The sequence below is a fragment of the Ceratotherium simum genome, chromosome 34 (genome assembly GCF_057802395.1).
Source record: "Ceratotherium simum simum isolate JZ-2026a chromosome 34, ASM5780239v1, whole genome shotgun sequence".
In the NCBI taxonomy this organism is placed as follows: Eukaryota; Metazoa; Chordata; class Mammalia; order Perissodactyla; family Rhinocerotidae; genus Ceratotherium; species Ceratotherium simum.
Window position 1 is genome coordinate 12,305,746 of NC_141933.1, and position 19,221 is coordinate 12,324,966.

Here is a 19,221-nt window from a genome sequence, read left to right on the forward strand (position 1 = left end):
CTAGACTTTATGGTTAGGTGTCCCAATAAATCCCATTTTGCAGAAGCTGGTTTGATTGGGTTTCTGTCACTAGCAACAATGGTCTTAATTCAACATCTAATAAGGTTTTGCATTTTGGGCGGCACGGTTTCCTTGGTCTAAGACGCTCTCCTTTTGGGGTCCCACTTTTACAAAGCTACAATTACAGAGGCTGCTGAGAGGCAAAGGAGGGAACGGGATTCACCTCCAGGCCCGGTTGTCCACTAAAAGCTGCCCAGAGAAGAAAGTGCTAGAACTAGGGCCCTGCTTCACCTGTCAGCAGCCTCAGGATTCTGGGCGAGGATGCATAAGGCCGTCTGTAATTTACAAAGCACCACCCACACCGAATGAACCAAAAGTGTCATCTAGGGCCTTGGGAAACAGGGTACTTTCGGGGAAACTAGTTAGAGTGGTTTTGAGAGCCCGCCAGTCAGTTCTAGACTGACAGGCACTGCTGTTTGCCAGGGGACACTTAGGTCTGCGGTCACTCCAGTCCTGGGGCAAACGGAAGTGGGTGTTTGGCTGGCGTGGGGGTGCCGCAGTCTGAGCTCAAACCAGCTAGGGCGGCCCCTAGAAGCTGGGATTCCATTCGCGTCCTCTCGGGCCCTCTTGGGCAGCCTCCAAGGAAGTGGCGGGATGCCGCGCAGGCGCACTCGCCCGACCGCCTGGTCTCCGCCCAATGGGCGGTGTCCCTCCTGGGGGCGGGGCCAGAGGCCTAGGGGGCGGGGCCGGGCGTCCACCGCGCGGGCGGGGTCTCGTGGGTTCTCCTGCGAGTGTGGTGCCCGGTGGCCGCGAGTGTGTGTGCGGGGAGTGGGGAGACGGTGTCGTGGTGACTCAGGCCCGCGGGGCGCCAAGCTTGGTGCGGGCGTCGCTCCCCGCCCGGAGGTTGGAAGGGGGTCATATCCGGCGGGAGGGGGCGGGCCTCCGGACCCGGAAGTGTGGGCGCCGGCAGTGCTTGAACCCGCGGCGGCGGTGGCGGCGGTGGAGGTGGCCGGGGCAGGTGAGCAGGGCCCGGGGAGGGGCGAGACGGGCATGGGGGTGGCGCTGGCGCTGGCTCCCGGCGCGCCCCCGCCTGCCCGCCTCCCCCTGGCGGAGGCCGGTGATTGGGCGCGAGGGGCTCGTGACTCCCGCCGAGGGCCGGCGCCCCTGCCCCTGGCGGTGGGAGGGCGGGAGAGGAGGGCGAGAGGCGCTGCCGGGGCTTCCCAGCAGTCTCGCCTCCAGCCGCGCCTCACCCCACACCGCCACCCTCCATCCTCCACCCCCGATCTCGGTGTCCTGCTGGTCACAGTTCTAGTGATGTTGGAGCCCGTTTGCCCATTGTACAGATGGGGAAACAGGGCTAAGAGTGGGGGCTGACTTGCCAGAGGGCACAGGGGAGCCGGTGGCAGAGAAAGGTCTCAGGGACTCGGGTCTTTGACTCCCCGGCCTGTGCCCTTTCCCTAGAGCGGTGAGAAGACAGGGCTTTCAGCCTTGGCTCTGTTCTTATCCTTTTGTCTCAACCCAGACTTGGACCGCCCAGTATCACTGACCATTCCTTACCACTGGACCCAGTGGGTACAAAGGGCATTGGGGTGTGTGTGTGTGTGTATATATATATATATATATATATATATATACACACTGGATATATATATATATATATATATATATATGTCTCCAGTATGTGTCTGGTTCCTCCTTGTTTCCCCCCCACGGCTGGTGAGGTGCCTATTTTTCCACTTTATGGATGGGGAAGGAGTTACCTGGGGCTATGTTGTGAGTTACTGGCAGAGTTGACCCTATGCCTCAGTGCTTTTTCAGCTACGCAGTGCTAGGGCTCACTCACCCTAGAAACGTCCACCTTTAGCTCTGGAAACTTCACAGGCTCACTTCCTTTGGCTTCAGCAGTATCCCAGTACTGCTGTTGCTGACTCAGGCCTCTTCCACCCGCTTCATTACCTCCTTGCCTCTTAGCCAGGAGTTCCATTTCCTACTGCTGCACCCAAGATGCTGCCACCTGACTCTCAGGTCTGTGACCTTCGGCCCTAGAGCTGGAGGTGGTGGTGACAAAGGGGTTCAGGAAGGAAAGACTTTTCTCTGGCTGTTGTCCAAAGCTGAACGGGGCACAAGCCCGAACTTGTTGGTTCTGGGTGGGAGTGAGGACTTGGGGTGAACTACTGGATGCTGAAGTGAGAGTCTTTGTTCTTGGCAGTCATAGTGACCAGAAAAGCGTTTTTCTAGATTATCTCGGGAATCTGGCGTGATGCCTTTGTAATTTCCGTTAGGTAGAAAATTTTCATTGTAGACTTCTTCATCTGGGCAGCTCCTGGTGGCTGTTTTTAGGGAGCAATAGCTCTGACTTCTTGCTTGGCTGCTGTGTGCTCTTGGCACTGTTCTAGGGGCTTTGTGAACATACCGAATTCAGAGAACACTTAGGGTAAGTGGTGATCCCATTTCACAGGTGAAAAGTGAGTCGTAGAGATTTTAGATAATTTGGCTAGGGTCACGTAGCCAGTGAGTGGCCAAGTTGGGATTTTTAACCAGTAGTCTCATTTCGAAGCTCATGTACTTGCTGGACCTTCAGAATCATCTGTGATGCTTTTAAAAATACAGAGCCACACCTCTGGAGATTCTTGCTTAGACTGTCTGGAGGGGTCCCAGAAATCTGTATTTTTAACACAGGCACTGAGTGATTCTTATTGTAAGGCAGGTTTGGGAAGCGCTGCCTTAAGGAGTTTGGAGATTTACTGAGCTTGGAAGTGAGATTATTTCTAAGGATTCTTGTTTTCTTTTTGCTTATTGCTGTGAAATTTGCTAATCTGACATAAATCTGCCGTTAAAAGGGCATCAGAGTAGCTAGCCATGTGAATCATCTCTGGACACTGTTGGCCAGTACTAGTTGGGTTTTTCCAGACTGACATAATCAAGTTATTGGAGACCTTGTTTTAATCCAATTAGGTCTCTGTTGTTTGGAAACTTAGTTTCTGCTCAGGGTCTGGAGTTTTCAGAAGGTTCCAGTCTGTGCCTGGTTAGTTGCCCCATAACAGAGAGATCTCTGTAATGGCAACAATTTCTGAGGTTTTGGAAGCTTTAAAGGCATGTTTACGTAGCAGGTGCACCCTCCACTGCATTTCTCTCCCCTTCACTAGTTTGTGTGAAAGACTTGAGCAAATACCAAACAGGTTTGTCATGATTTAGCTGGGGCTGGTAAGTGGAGCCCCTGGGGCTTAGGATGGGCCAGAGAGGAGAGAGAAGGAGAGACTCAAGCATGAACATCAAACAGATAACCCACATCAGGTTATGCCTGGCACTGGAGACATATAAGTACTTTTAGTCCCACAGCTAATTTATCTGCTCCCTCCTCAGCAGGATTACAAGTTGTAAAAGAGGCAAAGTCAGCATTGTAGTATTACTTTATTCTCTTTTTGTCTAGTAAAGATTGATTTCTAATTTAATTTCTTTGTAAACAGAGGATGTCCTTTGTATGGTTTGAATTGTTTTAATTTACTGAGAATTGTTTTATGGCCCAGGATATGGTCTCCCTTGGTAAATGTTCTGTGAGCACTTGAGAAGAATGTTTTCTGCTGTTGTTGAGTGGAGTGTTCTATAAATGTCTGTCAAATCAAGTTGGTTGGTAGTGCTGTTCGAGTATTCTATGTTCTTACTGCTTTTCTATCTACTTGTTTTATCAGTTATTGAAAGAGGGGCATTGAAACTTCTGACTGTAATTGTGGTTTTGTCCATTTCTCCTTCTAGTTTTGTCAGTTTTTGCTTTATGTGTTTTGAAGCTCTGTTATTGAGTACATAAATATTTTGGAGTGTTATGTTCCTTTGATGAAGTGACCTCCTTTACCATGAAATAACCCTTTTAATCCTTGGTAATATTCTTTGCTCTGAAATCTGTTTCGTCTCATATTAATATAGCCAATCCAGGTTTTAAAAAATTAGTGTTAGTGGATTGATATCCAGAATATATAAAGAACTCCTACAACTCAATAACAAACGAACAGCCTGATTAAAATGGGCAAAGGACTTGAATAGACATTTCTCCAAAGAAGATATATAAATGACCAATAAGCACATGAAGATGTTCAATATCACTAGTCATTAGGGAAATGTGAATCAAAGTGACAAGGAGATACCACTTTACACCCATTAGGATGGCTATTATTGAAAAAACCAGAAGTGTTGGCAAGGATGTGGAGAAATTGGAACTCTTATTTTTTCCTGGTGGAAATGTAGAATGCATGGCTGCTGTGGAAAACAGTATGGCAGTTCCTCAAAAAATTAAACATAGAATCACCATATGATCCAGCAATTCCAATTCTGAGTATATGCTCTAAAGAAGTATAAGCAAAGTCTCAAACAGATCTTTGTACACCAATGTTCATGGCAGCGTTATTCACAATAGCCAAAAAGTGGAAGCAACCCAAGTGTCCATTGACAGATGAATGGATAAACAAATGTGGTACATACATACAATAGTATATTATTCAGCTTTAAAAGGAAGGAAATTTTGACACATGCTACAACATGGGGTGAACCTTGAAGAAATAACACTAAGTGAAACAAGCCAGCCACGAAAGGACAAATATTGCCTGATTCCTCTTATATAAGCTTACTAGAGTAGTTAAGTTCATAGAGACAGAAAGAAGAATAATGATTGCCAGGAGCTGGTGGGAGGGGGGAATGGGAAATTAATGTTTAAGGGGCACAGAGTTTTAGTTTGGGATGATGAGAAAGTTCTGAAGGTGGATGGTGGTGATGGTTGTACAACAATGTTGATATAATTAGTGTCACAAAACTTTACACTTAAAGTTGGTTAAAATGGTAAATTTTATGTATGTTTTACCACAATTAAAAAAAATGGATAGGGATTAAAAAAGTTCATGTTAGCATGGTGTGTCTTTTTACATCCTTTTAAACTATTTGTGTCTTTATATTTAAAGTGGGTTTCTTGTAGGTGGCATATAGATGGGTTTTGCATTTTGTAAAATCCAGTCTTACAATCTCTGCCTTTTAATTGGGATGTTTAGACCATTTACATGTAATATAATTGTTACTATACAGTTGTGCATCACTTAACAATGGGGATACATTCTGAAAAATGCATTGTTAGGTGATTTCGTTGTTGTGTGAACGTCATAGAGTGTACTTACACAAACCTGGGTGGTATAGCCTACTCCACACCTAGGCTATATGGTCCTAATTGCATGGGACCACTGCCATATATGAGGTTTGTTGACTGAAACAGCATTATGTGTTTGGTAGTTGGGTTTAACTCTATCATCTTGCTATTTGTTTTCAATATGTACCGTGTTCTTTCTTCCCATTTCACTTTTTTCCTAATCTCTTAGGAATTAAGTAATGTTTTCCCATTTTTTTTCCTTTGGTAATTTATTAGCTATAACTATTTTTTTTATTTTTGTGGGTGCTTTAAGATTCATAGTATGTATCTTTAGCTTGTCACAGTCTATCACCAAGTGATATTAAACCACTTTACATACGGTATAAGAATCTTATAATTGTATTCTTTCATTTCCTCCCTCCAGGCCTTTGTGTTATTGTTGTCACATGTTACGCTTCTACATATGTTATACATCCCACAATACGCTGTTATTATTTTTGCTTTAGTCAATTATTTTGTAAAGAGATTTAAAAAAAAAGAAAAAAGATCTTTTTTTTTTTTGTGAGGAAGATCAGCCCTGAGCCAACATCTGCCAATCCTCCTCTTTTTGCTGAGGAAGACCGGCCCTGGGCTGACATCCATGCCCATCTTCCTCCACTCTATATGGGACGCTGCCACAGCATGGCTTGACAATTGGTGCACTGGTGTGTGGCCCGGGATCCGAACCAGCGAACCCCAGGCTGCTGCAGTGGAGCGCGCACACTTAACCGCTTACGCCACTGGGCCGGCCCCGAAAAAAGATCTTTTATATTTACTTACATGTTTATCATTTTTGGTGTTCTTCATTCCTCCGTGTAGGTCCAGGTTTCCATTTTGTTTCATGCTCCTTCTGACTTGAGGACTTTTTTTTTTTTTTTTTTTTTTTAACATTTCTTGTAGTGCTGGTCTGTTGGTGATGAATTCTTTCAGCTTTTGGATGTCTCAGAAAGTCTTTATTTTGCCTTTGTTTTTGAAAGGTATTTTCCTTGGCTGTAGAATTCTAGGTTGACTGTTTTTCTTTCAATATTTTAAGATGTGGTTCCAGTGTCTTCTGGCTTGCATTGTTTCATGTGAGTAATCTGCTATAATTCTTATTTTTGTTCTTCTGTTTGTAATACGTCTTTTTTCCTTCTGGCTGCTTTTCTTTTATCACTGGTTTCAAACAATTTAGTTATGATGTGCTTTGATGTATTTTTATTTATATTTCTTGTGCTTGGGTTAATTGAGTTTTTTGGATCTCTGGGTTTATAGTTTTCATCAAATTTGGAAATTTTTCAGCCAGTAATCCTTCAGATATTTTCTCTATTTTCCTTTCTCTCTCTTCTTTGGGGACTCCAGTTACATGTATATTAGGATGCTTGAAGTTGTTTCACAGCTCTCTGATGCTTGATTTATTTTTTCCCCCAGTTTTTTTTCCTCTTGGGTTTGCTTTGGATAATTTCTTTTGCTATTTTTTCAAGTTCACTGATCTTTTCTTCTGCAGGCCTAATCTGCGGTTATTTCCATCCACTATCCTTTTTATCTCAGATATTGTAGTTTCCGTCTCTAGAAGTTTGATTTAGGTCTTTTTTATATTTTCCATGCCTCTACTTAACATGCTCAGTCTTTCCTTTAGCTTCTTGAATATATGAAATATGGTTGTAGTAACCATCTTAATGTCTTTGCCTGCTAATTCTGTTATTTATATTTCTGAGTCTGTTTTTATTGATTGATTTTTTTCCCCATTATGGTGCATATTTTCTTGCTTCTTTGCATGTCTGGTAATTTTTGGTTGGCTGTCAGATGTTGTGCGTTTTACCCTGTTGGGTGCTGGATATTTTTGTATTTCTATAAATATTCTTGACATTATTTTGGGACACTGTTAAGTTACTTGGAAACAGTTTGATCCCTTAAAGACTTGCCCTTAAGCTTTTTTAGCTGGGATCAGAACAGCCTTTAGAGCAGGGTTAATTTTCCCCACTACCAAGGCAATACCCTCTTCCATGTTCTACCGATGTCCTATGAATTATGAGGTTTTTCCACCCTGGCTGCTGGGGACACGAATTATTCTTGGCTCAATTTGAGGTCCAAGGATTGTTTCTCTACACCTGATCAGTACTGTCAGCATCAGCTGAAAACTGGAGGGGGCCCCTCTGCAGATTTCCAGAGTTCTCTCTTTGTGTAGCTCTCTCTTCTCTGGTATTTGGCCCTGTGAACTCTGGGTACCTTGGCCTCCCTGGACTCCCAACTCCCTCTCCTCAATGTGGGGAGACTGTTGGGCTCTGCCTGGGCCCCTCTCCCTGTGCCATGGCCTGGAAACTCTCTCTCGGCAGTACGTTGGGGCAATTGTAGGGCTCACCATGTTTGTTCCTCCTCTTGGGAATCACTCTCCTGCACTACCTGATGTCTCATGTCTGAAAACTGTTGTTTCGTTTATTTGGATTTTTGGTTGTTTGAGGCAGGAGAATAAACCTGGGCCCTGGTCCTCTATGTTGGCTGAGAGCGGAAGTCCCTGTCCGGTCAGCACTCACTGAGTGCCTTGTGCCTGCCAGGCATTGACCTAGGTGCTGGGAGGCCGACATGAGTGAGACGTGGGCTGTGCCCTTGGGGAGCTCACATCCTTGCCCAAGAAATATGCTGATTTCTACATAGTAAATGCTAGGTGGTGCTTACAGAGCACCAGGGGAGGGTAGGATGAATTCTTTGGGAGAAGGAGCAAGGAACGCTTCCCAGAGGAGCTGACATTTGAAGGACAGGCAGGCATTCTCAAGCTGGAGAAGGTGTTCCTACACCTTCCAGTATTCCAGGCAGAGGGAACAGCAGGAGCCAAGGCAGAGCAGCAGAGCTGAGGACTCCTTGAGGGCAGGATCCCTGTCGTGTTGATCTTTATATAGATGCAGAGTATTTGTCAAGTGATCAGAAGCATGTTTTCTGCTCTGGGAATAGAAGGTGTAATGGAAAGAATCGGGGTAAGGTGAGCAGCCCAAGGGGGAGCAGAGGGGGATCTAGCTGGAAGGGAGATTTGGGGTCCGCTGATACAGGGCCTTGAAAGCCAAGCCGAGGAGCGCAAGATTTTGAATGTAATACCAAAACACTAGGGAGCTGTGGAAAGTTTTAAGCACAGACGTGAGAACCTCTGAGTTCTGTGTTCTCTAGAGATACTGGAGTATGTGGGTTAGAATGAGGCGGGCAGCTGCTGGAGAGGCTGACTCAGAGTGGACATTCTGCACGAGCCTGAAAATGAGTCCTGAGCTCAGTGCAGCTGCTGATAACGGTGTTGCCACCTTTTACCTGATTGGTAATGGCCTTCGTGGATTCCTGCCTGAGTCAAGAGCAGACATGAGGAGGCTCTGGCCTGGTTTCTCTTTTTTTGTGGCTACACTGTTGCCCTCAACACACCTATTTTCCTCTGCTGGACCCAGAAGTTCATAGGGTCAGACATGACTGGTCAGGGTAGGGTCTACAGCTACCCCACTGTATACCAGCCTAGGATGGCCCAAAATCAGCGAGAACACTGAACCCCATCGTTTTGGACTTTGAATAAACACGCCTTGAGTGACCCCATACAGGCTCCTGGATATTTGTCCTGAGTGTGTCTTTGCCTTGACCTTAATCTTGATCCTTCCTAAAGGGATGGCTGAACCTGCTGGCTCAGCTTGCTCCGTGCAGATTAGAAAGTGTGGGGTGAGGGTGGGGGCTGTCTGCAGCAGATTCAAGATCTTTGCCATCATCTGAACAGTTGGGACAAAGGAGAAACAAATGGAAGTTTGGTGTGAAGTAACTTAGCATGGTTTTCTTTTCAAGGCAGAGCCATGGGCCAGAGAAGGACGAGGCTTTGCTAAGTGGCTGGGTTGTGTTTTATTGTCAGGAAGTTTCAAGAATGGGCTATGTATTAAATAACCTGTTTCTTGGCCGTCATATTGATTGAAGCTGAATGCTATTGATCTGAGTTACATCCAGCCATCAGAGTTATGTTACTCTGTTGACTGCTGTGGTCTCAGGAGGAATCTCCCTTCCCTCTCCTTGGTGTCCACGTGGGAAGTACTTGAGTCGCAGAGGTAGGAATGGGCTGAGTGTGTGATGAAAATCATGACCATTTATTGAGCCCGGCCTGAGAGCCGGGCATTAGACCTTCCAGGCACTAACTCATGTCATCCTTGTGAAAGCCCTGCTGTGTAGAAGAAACCGAGGTATGGAAAGATTAAGTAGCCTGCCCAAGAGTGACCGAGAGCTCAGGGCTATCTTCCAGACTCTGAGCCTGTTATCCTTGGGCTTCCCCTGCAGTGCCGAGGTCAGAAGGAGGCGCTGTTGCTGGTGCCGCTAGGATACCTGGGGCTCCAGGGCCCTGTGCGCACAGCCAAGGACTTTTTCTTTATCCTGAGGGCTGGTAAAGGAGAGTAGTTGCCAGACTAGTATTTGTTGAGGACAGTGTTATGCTGGGTTCTGAACATAAACAAGCCCTATTCTTTAGGTGTCTGGTTGAAAGATATCAGTAGTAATGTCCATTTATTAAGTTTGTACCCAGAGCTGGGCACTGTGTTTCACGGACATGGACTTGACTGAGAGATGGCATGGTGCCCTGCTGAAGAGCGCGACCCCGAAGCCAGACACCCCGGGTGAAATTCAGGCTCTACCATTTCCCGCAGTGAGACTGTGGGCAGGCACTAGACTTCTCTTCCACTCAGTTTTCTCGTCTGTAAAATGAGGAGAACCAAGGCTATATAGCGGTGAAGGCCTCTGTGGGCATCGTGTGAGTTACTGCAGACAGAGTGCCTAGAACAGTGCTCTGTACTTAGGAAGCGCTCTTCAAGTTAGCTGTAGTGACTGTCATCGTCCCTCCTTTACCAGTGGGACAGCGAGCCTTGGAGCGGGGAACTGGGCTGTAGGTGGTAAAGCCTGGTTCCACCCCTGCCCTCAAGGACTCCTTAGCTCTACCCGTGCTGCCTCTGCCTGGAATACTCTTTCCTGTACTGTCTCCATCCTTCAGATGTCAGCTCCTCTGTGACGCTTTCCTGGCTCCCTCTCCCGAAGACTTCATCCTGCCCTCCGTGTGCCCTGTGGGTACCACGTAGCATTTGCCCTGCAGAGCCCTCCCTCCCTCTGGGCCCTGCTGGTGAGGTGTCGCAGCTGAAAGAGGGTGGAGGAGGGGGCTGGGGCAGCGGAAGGGTTGGGATCAACGGAGGTGAGGGGTCAGGGCAATGGTGTCTGGGAAGGTGCCTCCCAGCCTGCTTGAGTTCTCGGGGGAGGGCAGAGCTGGGACAGCAGGTCTCTCTTCCTCTGCCCCTTCCCCCAGAGCATGGCCTCTGTGATCTATTCTGTGCACTGGGGGTTTGGGGCAGTTTCATTTGGAAAAAACCAAAAATGTTCTTTAAAAAAAAGCTGAAGAAGTTTAGGAAAACAACAAGAGTGGGCACCGCAGGCAAGTGGGAAGAGAGGGTGGAGGCTACATGTCCTGACAGCATGAAGTTGGCTGCGGGAGATAAGGGGACAGAGAGGGAGGGAGGAGTGGGGCTTCGAAGAGATGACTAGCTTTAGGGAAGGTGGAGGGAGCAGGGAAACAGTGTTTAAAAAAAAATTAATCCAGATGGTTGTAAGGAAGAGGCACTGGAGGTGGAAAGACCCATTTGGAGTTTGCATAAGGACAAGGATGGACGCACTGAAAAGATTTCGGGGTGACGGATGGAAACTAGACTTTTGGTGGTGAACACAACGTAGTCTGTACAGAAGTTGAAATATAATGGTGTACACCTGAAATTTACACAGTGTTATCAATGTGACCTCAATAAAATAATAAAAAACTATATTCTTACTGTAAACAAGTTTAAAAATATATGCAAAATATAGAAAATAAAAATACCATGTAAATGTGAAAAAAAAGACTTCAGAACAATGACTAGATAAAACCTGATGATTGGACTTCACAGGTGAGGGAGACCTATGCACCGAGATGGCCTGGAGGGAGGTGAGGGCGAGAAGCTGGGGTGCTGATAGAAATGGAGGTTGGGAGGGAAATCTAGTTTGGAAGGGAAAAAAGGGATGAGAGCCCCCCCCCGCCACATTTGGCAGAGTAAATGGGCCCATCATTCCTGAGTCTTCTTACTTGGGGGCCTGCTTTTGGGAAAAGAGGGGTCAGATGGAGTTATTCAGTGGAGGCGAGGAACATTTGGTTGTTATGTAGATATTTATGTAAAGATGACAGTTTCCTTCAGAAAGCCTGTCCTGAGAGGTTGGACATTCCCCTCATAGATATATGGGCATGCCTATATTTGAAGACCTTTGTTCACACTTGTTTGCAGCCTGTTCAGAAATCCAGACCCTTTGCTTCCCTCTGGGACCTGCTCTTTCAGAGCCCACCCACACGGTGCCTTGCTGGGGGCCTGGCCAAGTTATCAGGCAGCATTTTACTGCAATAAGGTGTGAATGTGTGTGGATGAACACTACCTAGCACCTGCTGGGTGTTTTTCTAGCACCTCCAGAGGTTATCTTGTTTAATTCTCATTAAATCCTTACAACAGCCCCATGATGTTGGTGGTATTAGCCCCATTTTACCAATGAGAAACAGAATCAGATAGGCTGAATAATTTACCCAAGGTCATATAGCTAGGAAAAGGTCAGACTGGAATTTAAATCCAGGAATATTTGGCTCTAAAGCCCTGAACTCTTTCCCCTGCCTTTGGGAGTGGAGAGGGATCTCCAACCCCAACTTCAACCCCAGAAATTCCTTGGAAAGAAGGAAAACTAAAAAAGTCTCCCTTCTGGGGCTTACACGCCAACTTGTCAAATGGTGGGGTAGGTCAGTATGTTGCTGTTTTGGGCCAGGTGAGAAGCACATGATGGTTTGATTTGTTTTTATTAACTCCTGTGGGAAGTTAGGTGACTGGAACTGTCTGATTACTTGCTTGCACGGCCGGAATCATTCTGGGAAAAGAAAATTAGATCAAGTCAACAAATACTTCCTCATTAAGCAGCAGGGTGAGGAAGGTTTCTAAGGCAACCGCAGATCTTTTTAACAGGAGGGGTGGGATGGGGCCAGTTCCACATAACACATAACACGCGCAGGTTGAACTGTGCTGGTTGCTATGGTAATGAGTTATGCTTTGGCAGGTGGATGTGGGAAACTCACAAGAAACTGAAGGCCTTTACGACTCCTTGCGGTGTGATTTCAGGCTCCAAGTAGCTGGCAAGGAAGTGTTGGCTGCTAATGGTAAGGAGGGGAGTGACTTGAGCAGGGAAGACAGAATCGCCCTGCCCAGTCACTCACAGTTCCCTGTTATGATTCAATAATAGCACCACTCATTTTGTTTAACTCAATATTGAGCCCCAGGAGTGTCAGGAGTCCCCCCTAATCATCAGATTACCGCCTAAGAGGCAGAATAATTATTTGCTCCATGCTCAAGAGCTTGCAAAGAAAGCCCTCTCAGGGCTGTTGGCTCTGCGAGGCACACAACCCCCAGGGTGGGGTTATCATCATGGTGCCCATTTTCCAGATAAGGAAACTGAGGTTAAGGGACTTGATCAAGCTCACAGGCTAAAGAGCTGTGGAGCCAAAGTGCAAACCCAGGGCATCTGTCCCCAGACTGTGCTTTTCTCCTCTGCACCCTCTGAGAGAGAGCTGGCATTAACTATTTAGACGGAAGCGAGGGCCGAGGGGCACTGCAGGCTGTCACTAAGAGTGGCACGCCTTACTCTGATCTGAGCCCCTTGCGCTGAGAAAATGCTGCATTTTGCTCTCTGTCTTTACTTTTTTTTTTTTTTTTTAAGTTTATCTTTGCAAAGGATCTGGTGTCAGTTGAAACTATTTGTTTTTGAGCTGAACCAGCCTGGCAAAGATTCTCATTGAACAAGAGCCATCAGTGTGTTGCTTTTTTTTCTTTTTTGAATTTTTTTTTTTTTGCTTATTAAGAACAGATCTGGAAGGCTGCTGTGAGTTGGAGCCCTTCCTGATATCCCCTCTCCCCGGTGACATTCTGCAGCCTCCCCCCTGGGGAGTGGCGGGAAAAGGCACTGCCTCTGACCTAAACCCACCGGGGTGTAGTGTGGTTGCCTTTCGGCCCTACTATCTTCCACCAGATCTTGTTCCCCATGTTTAAGGCATGTGAGATCGATTTCATCGAGATATAAAGTAGTGGAAACAAGTTGAGACCTAGAGATGCGAGCAGCAGGGACCAGTGGCTGGAGGCCTCCTTTTCCCGTCACCATAGTGTGTGGATTGCAAATGCCCAGGGGCGGCACCTGGAAACCTGCCTTCTTGGTTCTGGTTGATGCTGCTGCAGCTTTGGCAACCCCCACACTCAGTGCTCTGTGGCAGAGGTGGGCACCAGGACTCCTGTGAAATGTCTTTGTCACCTCACCCCTCTGCCCCCCAGCCTTTTCTGTGGAATCTGTTCTTCCCGCATGTGTCTTTCATGGAGGGTATGTTGTTGATTTCAGATTACAAACCACAGCCCACCCGGTGTCTTTTACAACTTTGAATTGGCTGCTGAAATTTAAAGATGGGGCGATGTCACATCAATCTGGATTTCTAGCCTCCCTTGGAGACCTGGCAGGCCTGGCCAAGCTGGGCTAGCCTTCCTACCTGCAGGAGATGCGGGAGCTGGGCTGGAGGACAAGCTCCCTTTGATGATCAGTGGCTCAGTCTCTGATGTGCCTGCCCGGACCCTTGAAGGCTTCCGGGTTTGTAACCTCTGGTGGAGGTGAAAGCTGCAGAGGAGACAAAACAAAAAAACAAAGAAAGAAAGAAAAGAAAAAAAGCTTCTTTCCCCTCTCAGGGATTGTTAGCGAGACAGTGATACATTTTCTCGTCTTGGCGGGGAGAACACACATTAGCGCATGTGCTGCCTTCCCACCTTGTCTGATCTGTGAGTTGATGATATCGACCCCCAAATGAGGTGTTGTCTCGCTGTACCTGTGAATGCTGTGTAGCTGCCTGCCTGCCTCGCCAGCCTTCCCCTCCCTGTGTCCCGCCACCCATACACAGTGGCTCCCGTGCGGGCCCTGCTGTCACCTGCCCCCCACCCTCCAACTCCTGTCCTAGCATGAGCAGGCCTCCCCCTCGGAACTGTCCACCTCCCCATCCTTACTCCCCTGGTCACCACCTCTGTTACGGCCCCGTCTTACCTGTATTCACCATGATTTGTGAAGTTTTTTGCTTTTTAAAACTGAGTTCCTGGAGACTTAGCATCCATTTTTATAAGTTGAGGCTGTGTCTGGCACACAGAACTCAGTAAATATTTGTTGACACCCTCTGCCCGCATTTATCCGCCCTACCTTTATTTGGGGCCGGGTACAGTTCTTGGCACATAGTTATCGTGCATTAAACATGCATTCAGTGAAGGCATGAAGAAGTGAATGGGGGTGTGGAAACATGGAAGAAGCCCTGTTATCACATCCCCGTGTATTCATGGCCCGTCCGCCAGCTCACTGACTGGTTCTCTGCCTCCCTCCCTCGTCCATTTTCCACCAGACATTCCTGTGAGCCATCCCTGTGCCAGAGTCTGTGTGGGTGAACAAGACATGCTCCTTGCCTTCAAGGGGCTTGCTGTTCTCACCTCAGCTCTTCTGTCCGCCCCCCCTAAACAGCAGACTCCAGACACCCCCAAGAAGTACCCAGCATCCTCCTGGGCACCTTGGTAAGTGGAAGGGGGTCCACATAACTTCTCAGGAACCCCCCAGTTGTCTGCATTGTGACAGCCTTGGTGATTGTGGCCAGTTTGAGAAGCACTGGTTTGGACTTTTCTGCCACACTGGGTGGCCCAGAGGCAGAACAGTGCTGGCGGCAGATGCCCAGACGTCAGGGGCACTTGCTTTGTGGGCCTTAGGCAAAATATTGTCCTGTTCTTCTCTCCTTTTCCAAATTACCGACCCAAAGAAGGGCTTGTTTTCAGCCTCACTGGGTGGCTCTGGATCAGGTGATGTGTCCGTGACTTCTGGAAGGAAGGCACCAGAACTGCCAGGGGTGGGTGATGCTGCGATAAATCTCACATGACGGCACTTGCCTGCCTGGCCTGAGATGTCCGAGGGCGAGGATGTGAGCGCCATCCATCTGGGAGCCAGGGACCAAGGAGGGGCTGGGATAATCCACGTGCTTGTGTGGGCGCGTAATCTCTGCATCTTGGACAACCTTGTGACTAAACTACCCTCATCTTTCCCCCAGTGATGGGCAGAGCAGTGGGGCAAAGGTGCTCGTGAAATTAAATCAGCAGAGATGGGAAGGGACTCAGGCCTCTGGGGTTTGACCCCAACAGCTTACAGGACCTTGGGCAATACCCTTACTCTTTCTTTCTGGACTTAATTTCATCTCAGAAATAGGGGTAATTAAGCCATGTGCTCGCTTTGCTTCCTAGGGTGATTATATAAATTAATGGGAGAATTTGCAAAGGGCTTTGATCTCAGAAGAAGGGAGCCATGTGACCGTCAGAGATTGTTTATCCGTTTTACAGGTTAGGAAAATTGAGTCTCTATAAAGAGAATGTTTGGCACGTTTGGGGGTGGATCCTGAGCACACGTCATTCCAGAAGAAATGGGACCATGCGGCCCTTACATGTGCTGGCAGCGCCTTGTGAGGCAATGGGAGAGGAGGTGGCCGAGGGGGTGGAGCCTGATGGAAGGAGCAGCAGGCCGGGACCAGGGCTCCTAGTTCTGGTGGCCCATCTTTTGTCACCACAGGCGAGTTGCATGTCACTCTGCTTTAACTTCACCGCCTGTGAAATAGGCATGGTAGAATTGAGGGGGATGTTGAATTAGAAACCAGAGAAGGTGCAATTAGAAGAAAAATGCTACAGCCCACAGCCCACTGTGGCCGATTACATTTCAACTGAAAACTTGCCGGATGAAAAGAGGTCCATTTCCAGTGTTATCGAGGGCATCAGCATACACAGACCGACCTGGGGAGTTCGCTCTGGTGGGGCTGACCTGTCTATGACATGGAAGTGTTTCATACTGGAAGTTCTCGAGGCACTTAAAATATGCGTGGCCTATTTTGAAGTCTGCAATGAAAGGGAATTGACACAAGAGAGGCATTTTACTACCATGGGGCTGAGATGTTTTCTGAATTTTAGAGTGGTCATCTTTCCCAATCGGAGTGGCAGAGATAGTCATTACAGACGGGAGCCAGAATGCCCTCTTCCTGTCCCTTTGATCTCCAGTGTTCCAGAAGGCTTTTGTGCGTACCAGGCCTCCGACGGAGGTTGGGGGGTGACCTCAGCACCTAAGGACATGCTACCGGAGGCTGGACTGCACATTCCCACGCAGAATAGAATCCTGTGCCCCAACTGGGGACCACGGCCGGGGGGCCTGAAGCCAGGGAGAGGGTGTTCTAATTAGGAGAGCTGTGTGTTTCGTTCATTGCCCACTTTGGGGAGAATTCTTGCTGTCTAGAAGACAATGTGATGATTTGGGTCACCGGGTAGGTGTTACAGGGATGTTTGCCACAGGGAGTTCGAGGCCATCAAACAGCCAGGTGTGGGGCTTTAGGTCCCAGAGGAAGATCACCGTTTGGGATGGTGGCTGGAGGGGAACGGATCTGAGGGGGCCTGTGTGACGGTACAATGGGCCACACACTTCACTGTACCCCAGAATTATCTGGAGACTTGCTTGCTTATTTATTTCTTGATTGGCCACCATTCTTTATTTAACACAGGAAAATCTCCTTTCTTGCTGAATATCTGCAGTCACTTAATTACCCAACTTTGATGACAAGTTCCCTCCTTGGTGCTGCTGCTGTCCCTGTCTCTGTCCCCTGTGAAAGCAACAGCAGCCTTCTGCAGGTTTTAGCAACATCAGGCCCCCTTTTGTGCGACCTGGGACTTTCAAGCCCACAGGGAGGGGCCTTGGTAACTTTGCTTTCACAGACTCATCCATCGAACACCCACGTTTACTACAAGTTCAAGAAGGATGGACACGCACACGAGATCCACAGAGGTATCAATAGCACCCTTTCGTCAGCCCCAGTGGGAAGAGAATTCAGAGTGTTGTAAAAGACTTGAATGTTTCACAAAGATTTTGTTTTGGTGACTTTCCTTTAATCGAAATGTTTCCCTTTTTAGGGGGAAAAAAGTAGCTGGCGAGGGCAGGCCCATCAGGGAGGCTAGTCCTCTCGGTTAGCTGTAGGGCGGGTCCTGCTCAGGTAAGCTCCCGGTGCCTCCTGGGCCGCAGGGCCCAGCGCAGACCCACCCTCGGCCTTCCCCGCCTCGGCCTCGTGGAGTGTGGGTCTCCTGGCCTGTTAGAAGCCTGAGATTGTAGCAGGCACGCTCTTCATGTGAATCTCCCTGTGGAGTTGGCCAGGGCTTGGGCTATCTTCTCGAGAGCTGTAGCCTCAATGTTCTGCTGGTTGGGCTTGACAACGTGGTAGCCACGTCTGTCGCCGTCCCGGTTGGTGATGCTTATTGTCATGGGGCTGCAAACCTGGAGCTTAAATCCTGGAGAGAAGGACCCCTGTCTTGTGGGCCTGGTCCCACCGTGCCTGCATGGGCCAAGCCATAGGCACTCAGAGGGAAGTGCATTCGGGGTCCTGGCAGAGACTCACTCAGTAGAGACCACACAGGGCATTGAGCCCCTGCATTCTCATCCTGCCTCTGCAGACACTGGTTGACAAATAAATCCCTTCCTCTCCCAGGGTCTTTGCTTTTCCTCCCTCAGATGAGCCTATGCCCACCTGAGTTCCCTCAGAGTGCTAGAGGAAGGGCAGAGCAAGAGAATAGATGCCAAGCTGGTGTGACACGGCTAGCTTAGTTAAAATGAAAACTTCATTAAAAGTTAAATTAAGAGCCCTGGAGATGCTGAAGTTCTGGGTCTAGAGGAGGCCTGGAACTCTGGCTTTAAACAAGGACCCCAGTGATTCTGATGTACATGGTGAGAAACACCCTGGATTGGTGAGGGCACTGCCATCTCCTAGCCTGGTGACCTTGGGTACCTCTGTCAGCCTCCTCTGTGAGGTGGGATAATAGCGGTACTCACTGCGTAAGGTGGTTATGAGGGTCTTCGTAATGGCATATACGTAGCGCTTACTGTGTTCCAGGCACTGCTCTATTTTACAGATGAAGAAACTGAGGCACAAAGAGATGAAATAAGACAGCTAGTAGGTGGCAGAGCCGGGATTCAAACCCAGGCAGTCTGGCCCCAGAGTCCATTCTCCTAACATCTAGGCCAGTGGTTCTCAAAGTGTGTTCCAGGGACCCCTGGGGGTCTCTGAGACCCTTTCAGGCCCTCCATGAGGTTGGAACGATTTTCATAATCTGAGACGTTATTTTCCTTTTTTACTCTCTTTCTCGAATGAGTGTACAGTGGAGTTTTCAGAGGGTACACGACATGACATCATTCTGGCAGCTAGTGTGTGTGCTTGTCTATTCTTGTGTTTTAAAAATTTCTCACTTTTAATTTCTAATACAGTAAATATCAGTAGCTAAAATCCACGTAAGTGAAATGTCTCTGGGGTCATCAGTAATGTCAGGAGCGAGAGGTGTCCTGAGACCAAAAAGTGTGCGATCTGTTCTCAAGGCTGTGCTGCCCGAAGTGTGGTACTTGTCGAGCATGGAGCACGACACGTCCCCTGGTGGGTGGTTGAAAGAAAAGTTGGTGCCCGTCCTGGGGAATTGTGGCTCTGCCCAGGGCTCACCCGGTGGGTGCGTGGAAACCTCGCTGAGTGTGAGAGTGTATCTGGATCCGCCGGGACCTTCGCAGATGGCACTGCTAACCGTGCTGATTGTGTGTGGTCGGCCAGCTGTCCCCACTGGAGCGTCCATCCTTGGCCCAGGGGTATCTCTATGCTCAGCCCTGACTCAGCGGGAGGGAGCAGACACCCTATTCTGTGGCAGGTCCCTCCCTGGGCGAGGCTGGGCTGGGTGCTGCTGCTGCTGCAGCCCAGCAGGTTCTCAGCTGGGCCGTGCTGGAGGCCTTAGTAACAAATAAATAATTTCTGTGATGTTGGAGTCTTTCGCCAGCGTTTGTTCCAGGCCAGGCCTCACGCTAAGCCACTGCTTTGCCTGCGTTATCTCATTGAACCTTGCACCAACCCATTTTACAGATGAAGAGCCTGAGGCCCAGGGAGGTTCCACTTGTGTGAGGTCCCACAGCTGGTAAGT

General features: G+C 48.3%; 1 protein-coding gene across 4 annotated transcripts in view; it reads left to right on the forward strand.

Moving 5' to 3' along the window:
- Positions 1 to 789: 789 nt before the first annotated feature.
- The window catches only part of VPS37C (VPS37C subunit of ESCRT-I), a 28,452-nt gene continuing 10,020 nt past the window's right edge, over positions 790 to 19,221 (forward strand). The window contains exons 1-2 of one of the 4 annotated variants that reach the window (XM_087422842.1): positions 1,001 to 1,018; positions 19,164 to 19,215. The gene's annotated coding sequence lies outside the window, so the exon portion shown is untranslated. Of the gene's footprint in view, positions 1,019 to 10,689; positions 19,216 to 19,221 lie in introns of those variants that run through there. The other 3 variants (XM_014792871.2, XM_087422843.1, XM_087422841.1) reach the window with 3 other exon arrangements.